The sequence below is a fragment of the Rhinopithecus bieti genome, unplaced genomic scaffold, assembly GCF_001698545.2.
Source record: "Rhinopithecus bieti isolate Rb0 unplaced genomic scaffold, ASM169854v2 scaffold_40377, whole genome shotgun sequence".
Lineage (NCBI taxonomy): Eukaryota > Metazoa > Chordata > Mammalia > Primates > Cercopithecidae > Rhinopithecus > Rhinopithecus bieti.
The window spans coordinates 639789-652306 of NW_016817076.1; positions in this window are offsets into that span (position 1 = coordinate 639789).

Consider the following 12518-nt stretch of genomic DNA (forward strand, 5'->3'; position numbering starts at 1 on the left):
TTCTCACTCATAGGTGGGAATTGAACATCAAGATCAACTGGACTCGGGAAGGGGAACATCACACACTGGGGCCTATCATGGGAGGGGGTAGGGGGGAGGGATTGCATTGGGAGTTATACATGATATAAATAATGAATTGATGGGTGCTGACGAGTTGATGGGTGCAGCACACCAACATGGCACAAGTATACATATGTAACAAACCTGCACGTTATGCACATGTACCCTAGAACTTAAAGTATAAAAAAAAAAAGAAGAAAGATATGAAAAGCAGAAAAACAAATAATAAAATAAAAGACCCATCAATAATTAAATTAGAGGTAAATGACTTAAATACACAAATTAAAAAATACAATTAGCATAATGCATTTGAAAACATAGCTCGGAGTGAAGTTACAGACAATAGCACAATAGGAAGCTCCCTATGGAGCTAAAAACCTCAAATTCCACTATTTCAAAACTGCAGTCTAGTCACACAATGGCCACATCCAAGTGAGTGCTTAGTGAAGAAAGGCTGGTAAACTTTGATGAATTTCAGTGTTTTGCATAGCACCTACCATCACCCCCTATTCCCCATCTTCCAACCACACAGCAGGCAGCCATGGGGACAGCAACCTGTTGTCTTGGTGCAACTGAATGTTGCCAAAATGGGTAATAATAACATTACCCTCCAAAAATCAGGGTATGTGTTTTTATCTGCCTGGCAATACACTGAGGGACTGGTACAGGGGCTGGACATTGTTTAAACCTCATTAATCTGAAGCAGCTTCCCAGGAAGTCTCTGCCAAAAAAATTTAAGGACAGAAAACCTTTTTATTTCTTTTATTTTCTTATTAGATCAGACATTTAAAGACATCTCTGCTTGATCATTGGCTGACCATGAAGTTAACAGAACACCGACCTCCAGATCGTGCAGGACAAAGAATATAGCTTTGTAAAAGTAGTATGGAAAATTCACTAAATAAACAAATAACTGCAGCCTCACAAGACAACAACAGCATTCTCTGGAAAGGGGGAACTTCCAGCTTCCAGAGTAGCCACATTACAATATTTACAGTGTCCTCTTTGCAAAGCATATAAATAAATAGGAACACATGGCTCACTCACAGAAAAAATAAAATAAAATTTAAAGTAAAAATCCTTGAGGAAACAGTGACATGGCATGGTGCTTGCTAGAAAAAAAAGCTTTAAATTGTCTTAAATATGTTGAAGAGCTAAAGGAACTCGTATAAAAAACTAAAGGATATCAAAAGAATGATATATGATCAAGTAGTGAATATCAGCTTTTAAAAAACAGAAGTTATAAACAGAAAACAAATAAAAATTCTGGAGCTGAAAAGTACACTAACTACAGTAAAAAATTCACTAGAGGCATTCAACAGCAAATTTGAGTAGGTAAAAGGAAGACTTAAAGAACTTGAAAATGGTCCAATGGAAATTGTACAGTCTGAGGGGCAAAGATGTAAAAAGTAAAGAAAAATGAACAGGTCAGGCCAGGTGTTGTGGCTCATGCCTGTAATCCCAATGCTTCCGGAGGCCAATGTGGGTGGATCACTTGAGGTCACGAGATTGAGACCAGCCTGGCCAACATGATGAAACCCCTTCTCTACTAAAAAAGAAAAAAATAACCAAAATTAGCCAGATGTGGTGGTGGGCACCTATAATCCCAGCTACTCAGGAGGTTGATGCAGGAGAATCGCTTGAACCCGGGAGGGAGAGGTTGCAGGGAGCCAAGATCCTGTTACTGCACTCCAGCCTGGGCAACAGAGTGAAACTCTTATCTCAAAAAAAAAAAAAAAAACACAGAGCATAAGGGACCTGTGGGGTACCAACAAGTATAACAACATATGCAAGGCAGGGCATGGTCGCTCATACGTTTAATCCCAGCACTTTGGGAGGCTGAGGCAGGAAGACTGGCTGAGCCCAGGAGTTCAAGGCCAGCACGGGCAACATAGTGAGACCCTGTCTCTACAAAAAATACAAAAATCAGCTGGGTGTGCTGGTGTGTGCCTTTAGTCTCAGCTTCAGGAAGCTGAGGTGGGAAGATCACTTCAGCCCAAAAGGTTGAGGCCACAGTGAACCATGATTACACCACTGCCCTCCAGCCTGGGTGATGTAGTGAGACCATGTCTCAAAAAAAAAAAAAAAAAAATTGCAAGATAGGATGCCAGAAGAAGATGAGAGATAAAGAATATTTTAAGTAATAATGTCAATAACATGACAAACCAGATGATACTGAACCTACATATCCAAGAAGCTCAAAAAATGCTAAATAAGAAAAACACAAAGGGATCCATACTGAGACACATTATGAGCAAACTGTCAAATGACAAAAACAGAATCTTGAAAACAGCAAAACAAAGCAACTTGTTATACACAAGGGAATCTCAACAAGGTTAACAACCAATTTCTCATCAAAAACTGTGGAGGCCAGGAAGCAGTGAAAAAATCTAATTAAAGTGCTGCAAGGGAAAAAAATAACTGTTAATAATAAATTCTATATCCAGCAAAATATCCTTTCAAAAATGAAGGAGAAATTAACACATTCCCAGATAAACCAAAACTGTGGAACTTCATTACCACTAGGCCTTCTCTGGAAATGACAAAAGGCAGTCCTTAAAATTAAAAAAAAAGGTGGGGGAGGCTGGGCATGGTGGTTCACACCTGTAATCCCAGCACTTTGGGAGGCCAAGGCAGGTGGATCACCTGAGGTCAGGAGTCTGAGACCAGCCTGGCCAATATGGTGAACCCCTATCTCTACTAAAAATACAAAAAATCAACTGAGTGTGGTGGCATGCACCTGTATTCCCAGCTACTCAGGAGGCTGAAGCAGAAGAATCACTTGAACCCAGGAGGCAGAGGTTGCAGTGAGCCAACATCGTGCCATTGAACTCCAGCCTGGGTGACAGGGCAAGACTCTGTCTCAGAAAAAAAAAAAAAAAAAGGACATGAGATAGTAACTCAAAGCCATATGAAGAAATTTAAAACTGGTAAAAGTAGCTAAGTAAGTAAATATAAAAGCTAGTATTATTGTACTTTTGGTTGGTAACTCTTCTTTTTGTTTTCTGTGTAATTTAAAATGCAAATAGATAAAAAATAATTATAAATCTATGTTAATAAGCACATAATATATAAAGTGGTAATTTGTGACAATGCAAATATAAAAGGAAATGAAATTATTAATAGAAGAGTTTTTGTGTACCATTAAAAATAAGGGCCAGGCGTGGTGGCTTATGTCTGTAATCTCAGCACTTAAAGGCAGGTGGATTGCTGGAGCTCAGGAGTTCAAGATTAGCCTGGGCAACTTGGCGAAACACCATCTTTACAAAAAATTACAAAAGTCAGCTGAGCATGGTGGTGTGCACCTGTAGTCCCAGCTACTTGGGAGGCTGAGGTGGGAGAACTGTTGGAGCCCAGGAGGCTGAGGTTGCGGTAAGCCAAGATCATGCCACTGCACTTCAGTTCATGTGACAGAGTAAGACCCTGTCTCAAAAAAAAAAAAAGAAAAGAAAGAAAGAAAGAAAAGAAGTTGCTATTAATTCAAACTAGACTGTGATGAATTTTAAATGTTGACTGTAATCCTCAAGTACAGCTAAGAAAATAACTAAAAAATATTCCATGAAAAAGAAGAGGAGGAGCAGGAGGAAAGGCAATCAAAACAGTATACTAGAAAAAAATCCATTAAACACAAAAGAAGGCAGTAATAGAGGAATTGAGAAACAAAAAAGATATGACACATAGAAAACAAATAGCAAAATGTCAGAGTCAAGACCTTCCTTTATCATTATTACTTCAAATGTAAATGAATTCAATTACAATTAAAAGGCAGAGATTGGCAGAAGCAGAGAGAGATTTTTATAAATATGATCCCAACTCTATGCTACCTAGGAATGAAACCACAATTTAAATTCTAGGCACAAATAGGTTGACGAGTTTTTTATAAAATAGAACCTACAGGTCTATGCTACCTAAAAGAGACACAATTTAAAGGCACAAACAGACTGAAAGTGGAAGGATGAAAAAAGATATTCCATGCAAATAATACCAAAAGTAAACTGAAATGGCTATGCCAATATCTGACAAAATATCATTTAAGATAAAATTATTTGAAAACAAAGACATTTTATCTTGATTTAAAAAATCAATTCATCAAGGAGATATAACAATTATAAACATACACACATTGCATACAGCCTCAAAATATGTGAAAGCAAAAACTGTCAGAAATGAAGGGAGAAATGGGCAGTTCTACAATATTAATTGGAAACTTCAATACCCTACTTTCAGTAGTGAATGTAACATCTAAAGAGAAGATCAATATGGAAATAAAGAATTTGAACACCATAAACTATACCTCAAAGAGAGATACAGAACACTCCTTCCAACAACACAATATACATTCTTCTCAAGTACATATGAAACATTCTCCAGGATGCACTCTTTTTAGATCCTCAATAAATTTAAAAAGATTTAAATCATATAAACTATCTTCTCAGGCCATAATGGAACAAAACTAGAAGTCAACAACAGAAGCAAAACTGAAAAATCTGCAAATGCATGGAAATTAAACAACACATTTAAACAACCAATGGGTCAAATAACTCACTAGGGAAATAAGAAAATAAGATGAATAAAACAAAAACCCAATGTACAAAAACTTACAGAATGCAGTGAAAGCAGTATTCAGGGATATATTTATAGCATATATTTTTTAAAAAAGAAAAGATTTCAAATTAACAACCTAACTTAACTTAAAAAACTAGTAAAAATGGCAAACCAAACTCCAAACTAGTAGAAGGAAGAAGCAATAAAAGGGCAGAAATAGAAAAGTAGTACAAAGAATCAATGGAACCGAAGTTGGTTCTCTTAACTAAGATCAAGAGAAAGAAGACACAAATAACTACAATCAGACATAAAAGTGTGGACTTCACTACAGGATTACATAAATTAAAGAATTACAAAAGAATTCTATGAACAATTGAGTATCAACAAATTAGGTAACCTGAAGAGAAGGGACGAATTATCTTAAAAACACAAACTACCAAAAGTATCTCAAGAAGAAAGAGAAAAATCTGAACAGACGTATAATAAATAAAGAGATTGAATGAATAATTAAAAATCCCCAAATGAGAACCTGGACCAGATGGCTTCTCTGGGGAACTCTACTAAACATTTAAAGAATTAACACCAATACTATTGAAACAAAAAACAGAAGAGATAGCAACACTTTCCAACACATTCTGGGATGCCAGCATTACCAAAGCCAGAAGAATACATCATGAGAAAAGAAAAGCATAGAACAATACCCTTTATGAATATAAATGAAAAATCCTTGACAAAATACTAGCAAACCAAATTCAGCAGCACATTAAAAAATTATACATTGTAACCAACTAAGATTTGTCCCAGGAATGCAAAAGTAGCTCAAAATAAGAAAGTTAACCAATGTAATGCAACATTAATAGAACATAGAAAAGAAAAAAGAACACATGTTCATTTCAATCAACACAGAAAGAAGCATCTGACAAAATTTAACACACTTTAGTAACAAAAATTATCAGCAAACTAGGAATAGAAGAGAACTATCTCAATATGATAAACGGCATTTATGAAAAACCCTCAGCTAACATCATACTCAATGGTAAAAAAAAAATCTGAAGGCTGTTCTCCTAAGATGAGGAACAAGACAAGAATGCATATTTGTACCACTGCTATTTAACATTGTACTGATAGTGAGCAGAATATAAGCAGAGAGATGAAAATTATAAGAAAAAATGAAAAAATGCTAGAGATTAAAAATTCTGTTAATGAAATTAAAAATGCCTTTTATAGGCTTATTAGTAGAGTAGACACTGCTGAGGAAAGAATCTCAGAGCTTGAGGATGTATTGATAAGAACCTCCAAAATTAAAAAGTAAATATTTTAAATTGAAAAGAATACAAGAACATAATATTCAAAAACTGTGGGGACAACTACAAAGGGTGTAACATACACATAATCGAAATACCAGAAGGAGAAGAAAAAGCAAAAAGAACAAAAGAAATACCTGAAACAATGACTGACAATTTCTCCCAAATTAATGTCAGAAACCTAGTAACAGACTCAGGAAGCTAAAAGGACATCAAAAAAGATAAACTTTTTTAAAAATTAAAAAATAAAACTATACCTAGGCATATCATTTTCAAACTACAAAAAAAAAATCAAAGATTACAAAAAAGTCTTCAAAAAAGACAGGAAAAAAGATACCTTACCTATAGAGAAGTAAAGAAAAGAATTATACCAGACTTCTTTCCAGAAACCATGCAAGCAAGAAGAGTGTAAAGTAAAATATTTGAAGTGTTAATAGGGAAAAACACTAATGTAGAATTCTGTACACTGTGAAATTATGCTTCAAAAGCGAAAGATAAACAAATGAGGGAATTTGTTGCCAGTAAACTTGCCTTGCAAGAAATGTTAAAAGAAATTCTTTAGAGAGAAGAAAAATGACATACATCAGAAACTCAAATATACATAAGAGGAGCATGAGAAAAGGGACCAGTGATGATAAAAATTTTTTTATTTGTGTTGATCTAACAAATAACAGTTTGTTCGAAATAATAATGGTAATAATGTTTTTGGTTGTGTATGTTATGAATATATATATATGGGGATATATGTATACATATGTTTATGTATAACTGACAGCAATGACACAAGGGATGGAAGGGAAGTATTAGGATTATTTTGTTACTGTAATAATTCATACTACCCATCAAGTGGTATAGTGTTATTTAAGAGTGCACTTGGGGCCAGAAGCAATGGCTCACTGGGAGGCTGAGGTGAGCGGATTGCCTGAGTTCGGGAGTTCTAGACCAGCCTGGGCAATGTGGCGAAACTCCATCTCTAGAAAAAATACAAAAATTAGCCAAGCACGGTGGCATGGGCCTGTAGCCCAAGTACTTGGTTGGGGGCTGAGACGGGAGGATTACCTGAGCTCATGAGGTCAAGGCTGCAGTGTGTCATGTTTGCACCACTACACTCCAGCTTGGATGATAAAGCAAGACCCTGTCTACAACTAACTAACTAACTAAAAAAATAATGTGGACTTGAATTAGTTGTAAATGTATATTGAAAACTCTAGGGCAAACACTAAAAAAGTTGAAAAGAACAAATGATATGCTAAGAAAAAAAGAGAAAATGTCACAAGGAACAAAAGAAAAAATAAATTGGACTTAATAAAGTTTAATGTTCTCGCTCATAAGTGTTGTAAGTGGGAGCTAAGCTATAAGGACACAAAGGCATAAGAATGATACAATAGACTTTGGAGACACGGGGGAAAGACTGGGAGGGGGTGAGGGATAAAAGACTACACATTGGATACAGTGTTCACTGCTCAGGTGATGTGTGTACCAAAATCTCAGAAATTACCACTAAAGAACTTATTCATGTAACCAAACACCACCTGTTCCCCCCCCAAAAACCTATTTAAATAAAATAAATAAATGAATGTCGACAAGAAAGAGTGAAAAAAATTAAATTTTGAGCACCAAATGAGACGATATTAACAAAGTAAAAAGGCAACCCAGGAAATAGGATAAAATGTTTGCAAACTATGTATCTGTTAAGTAATTAATATACACACTATATAGTGAACTTCTAAACCTCAACAACAACAAAACCTGGTTTAAAATGGGAATTGGACTTGAATAGACATTTCTTTAAAGAAGATATACAAATGACCAATAAGCACATGGAAAGATGCTCAACATCATTAATCATCATAAAAATGCAAATCAAAACTACAATGAGATACCATCTCACAGCCATTAAGATGGTTACCATTTTCTTAAAAAACAAATAGAAAATAACAAGTGATATTATTGATGGCAAAGATGTGATGTGGAGAAATTGGAGCTTTGTGCACTAATGCTGGATATGTAAACTGCAACAGCCACTATAGAACACAGTTTAATATAGCCTCGAAAATTATAAATAGTATTACCATATCAACCAGTAATTCCACTTTTGGGTAGGTCTCCAAAAGAATTAAAAGCAAGGTTTCTTTTTTTTCTCTTTTCTTTTTTTTTTTTTATGGGGGGGTACAGAGTTTTGCTCTTGTTGCCCAGACTGGAGTACAATGGTGCGATCTCAGCTCATCGCAACCTCCACCTCCCAGGTTCAAACAATTCTCCTGTCTCAGCCTCCCAAGTAGCTGGGATTACAGGCATATGCCACCACACCTGGCTAATTTATTATTATTTTTTGAGATGGAGTTTCACTCTGTCACCCCAGGTTAGAGCGAGGTAGCACGATCTCAGCTCACTGCAACCTCTGTCCCATGGGTTCAAGTGATTATCCTGCCTCAGCCTCCCAAGTAGCTGGGATTACAGGTGCCCGCCACCGTGCCCAGCTAATTTTTATATTTTTAGTACAGACGGGGTTTCACCATCTTGGCCAGACTGGTCTTGAACTCCTGACCTCATGATCCAAAGGGATGCCTTGGCCTCCCAAAGTGTTGGGATTACAGGCATGAGCCACCACGCCCAGCCTAAAGGCAGGGTTTCTTAGAAATATTTATACACTCATGTTCGTGTCAGCATTATTCACAATAGCTAAAATGCGGAAGCAGGCTAAGTGTCCATCAACAGCCAAATGGATAAGCAAAATGCAAGATACACCTGGAGTATTATTTGCCTTAAAAAGGAAGGCAATAATAATGTAATAATGGAGTAAATGTAACAAGTAGTAATGGAGTATTATTTAACTTAAAAAGGAAGAAGATTCTGGCATATGCTACAACATGGATGAACCTTGAGGACATTATGCTAAGTGAAATGGGATTGATGGGTTGAATGGTATTTCTGTTTTAAGTTCTTTCAGGAATCGTCACACGGCTTTCCACAATGGCTGAACAAATTTACACTCCCACCAGCGGTGAATAAGCACTCCCTTTTCTCCGCAACCTCATCAGCATGTTATTTATTCGTGTTTTTAATAATAGCCATTCTGACTGGTGTGAGATGGTATCTCGTTGTTTTGATTTGCATTTCTCTAATAATAAGTGATGTTGAGCATTTTTTCATATGATTGTTGGCCGTATGCATGTCTTCTTTTTTTTTTTTTTTGTAAACATTTCATTTATTTGTTTGTTTGTTTTTTATACTTTAAGTTCTGGGATACATGTGCAGAATGTGCAGGTTTGTTACATAGGTATACATGTACCACAGTGGTTTGCTGCACCCATCAACCCATCATCTACATTAGGTATTTCTCCTAATGCTATCCTTCCCCTAGTCCCCTGCTCCGCTACAGGCCCCCGTGTGTGATGTTCCCCTCCCTGTGTCCATGTGTTCTCATTGTTCAACACCCACCTATGAGTGACAACATGTGATGTGTTTGCTTTTCTAATCCTGTATTAGTTTGCTGAGAATGATGGTTTCCAGCTTCATCTATGTCCCTGCCAAGGACATGAATTCATCCTTTTCATTGCCACATAGTATTCCATGATGTATATGTGCCATATTTTATTTATCCAGTATATCATTGATGGGCATTTGGGTTGGTTCCAAGTCTTTGCTATTGTGAATAGTGCTGCAATAAACATACATGTGCACATGTCTTTATAGTGGAATGATTTATAATCCTTTGCGTATAAACCCGATAATGGGATTGCTGGGTCAAATGGTATTTCTAGTTCTAGATCCTTGAGGAATCACCACAATATCTTGTAGAAGGTTGAACTAATTTACACTCCCACCAACAGTATAAAAGTGTTCCTATTTCTCCACATACTCTCCAGCATCTGTTGTTTCCTGACTTTTTCACGATTGCCATTCTAACTGGCGTGAGGTGGTATATCATTGTGGTTTTGATTTGCATTTCTCTAATGACCTGTGATGATGAGCTTTATTTTCTTATGTTTGTTGGCTGCATACACGTCTTCTTTTGAGAAGTGTCTGTTCATATCCTTCACCCTCTTTTTAATGGGGTTGAGTTTTTTTCTTGTAAATTTGTTTAAGTTATTTGTAGATTCTGGATATTAGCCCTTTGTCAGATGGACAGATTGCAAAAATGTTCTACTATTCTGTAGCTTACCTGTTCACTCTGATGATAGTTCCTTTTGCTGTGGAGAAGCTCTTTAGTTTAATCAGATCCCATTTGTCAATGTTGGCTTTTGTTGCCTTTGCTTTTGTTGTTTTAGTCATGAAGTCTTTGCCCTTGCCTATGTCCTGAATGGTATTGCCTGGGTTTTCTTCCAGGGTTTTTATGGTTTTAGATCTTACATTTTAGTGGTTGTGATCAGTGATGATGAGCTTTCTTTCATGCTTGTTGACCACATAAATGTCTTCTTTTTTTTTTTTTTTTTGAGACGGAGTCTCGCTCTGTCGCCCAGGCTGGAGTGCAGTGGCCGGATCTCAGCTCACTGCAAGCTCCGCCTCCCGGGTTTACGCCATTCTCCTGCCTCAGCCTCCCGAGTAGCTGGGACTACAGGCGCCCGCCATCTCGCCCGGCTAATTTTTTGTATTTTTTTAAGTGGAGACGGGGTTTCACTGTGTTAGCCAGGATGGTCTTGACCTCCTGACCTCGTGATCCGCCCGCCTCGGCCTCCCAAAGTGCTGGGATTACAGGCTTGAGCCACCACACCCGGCCTAAATGTCTTCTTTTGAGAAGTTTCTGTTCATATCCTTTGCCCACTTTTTGCTGGGGTTGTTCGTTTTCTTCTGGTAAATTTGTTGAAGTTTCTTGTAGATTGTGGATATTAGCCCTTTGTCAGATGGATAGATTGCAATTTTTTCTCCCATTCTGTAGCTTGCCTCTTCACTCTGAAGATAGTTTCTTTTGCTGTGCAGAAGCTCTTTAGTTTAATTCGATCTTATTTCTCAATTTTGGCTTGTGTTGCCATTGCTTTTGGTGTTTTTGTCATAAAGTCTTTGCCGATGTCTATGTCCTGAATGGTACTGCCTAGGTTTTCGTCTAGGGTTTTCACGATTTTAGGTCTTATGTTTAAGTCTTTAATCCAACTTGAGTTAATTTTTGTATAAAGTGTAAGGAAGGGGTCCAGTTTCAGTTTTTCGCATATGGTTAGCCAGTTTTCCAACACCATTTATTAAATAGGGAATCCTTTCCCCATTGCTTGTTTTTGTCAGATTTGTCAAAGATCAGATGGTGATAGAGGTGTGACGTTATTTCTGAGGCCTCTGATCAGTTCCATTGGTCTATATATCTGTTTTGGTACCACTACTGTGCTGTTTTGGTTACCGTAGGCTTGCTCCCGCTCCCACACCCCACAACAGGCCCCATTGTGTGATGTTCCCCTTCTTGTGTCCAAGTGTTCTCAAGGTTCAATTCCCAGCAATGAGTGAGAACATGCGGTGTTGGGTTTTCTGTTCTGGTGATAGTTTGCTGAGAATGATGGTTTCCAGCTGCATCCATGTCCCTACAACTCATCCTTTTTTATGGCTGCATAGTATTCAGTGGTGTATATGTGCCACATTTTCTTAATCCAGTCTGTCATTGATGAACAATTGGGTTGGTTCCAAGTCTTTGCTATTGTGAATAGTGCCACAACAAACATACATGTGCATGTGTCTTTATAGCAGCATGATATATAATCCTTTGGGTATATATCCAGTAATGGGATGGCTGGGTCGAATGGTATTTCTAGTTCTAGATTCTTGAGGAATTGCCACACTGTCTTCCACAATGGTTGAACTAATTTACAGTCCCACCAACAGTGTAAAAGTGTTCCTATTTCTCCACATCCTCTCCAGCACCTGTTGTTTCCTGACTTTTTAATGATCGCCATTCTAACTGGTGTGAGATGGTATCTCATTGTGGTTTTGATTTGCATTTCTCTAATGGTGAGTGATGATGAACATTTCTTCATGTGTCTATTAGCTGCATAAATGTCTTCTTTTGAGAAGGGTGTGTTCATATCCTTCGCCCATTTTTTGATGGGGTTGTTTTTTTCTTGTAAATTTATTTGAGTTCTTTGTCGGTTCTAGATATTAGCCCTTTGTCAGATGAGTAGATTGCAAAAGTTTTCTCCATTCTGTGGGTTGCCTGCCCACTCTGATGGTAGTTTCTTTTGCTACCAGTTTAATTTGATCCCGTTTGTCAATTTTGGCTTTTGTTGCCATTGCTTTTGGTGTTTTAGACATGAAGTCCTTGCCCATGCCTATGTCCTGCATGGTATTGCCTTGGTTTTCTTCTAGGGTTTTTATGGTTTTAGGTCTAACATTTAAGACTCTAAATCATCTTGAATTAATTTGCATATAAGGTGTAAGGAAGGGATCCAGTTTCAGCTTTCTACATATGGCTAGCAAGTTTTCCCAGCACCATTTATGAAATAGCGAATCCTTTCCCCATTTCTTGTTTTTGTCAGGTTTGTCAAAGATCAGATGGTTGTAGATGTGTGGTATTATTTCTGAGGGCTCTGTTCTGTTCCATTGGTCTATATCTCTGTTTTGGTACCAGTACCATGCTGTTTTGGTTACTGTAGCCTTGTAGTATAGTTTGAAGTCAGGTAGCGTGAGGAT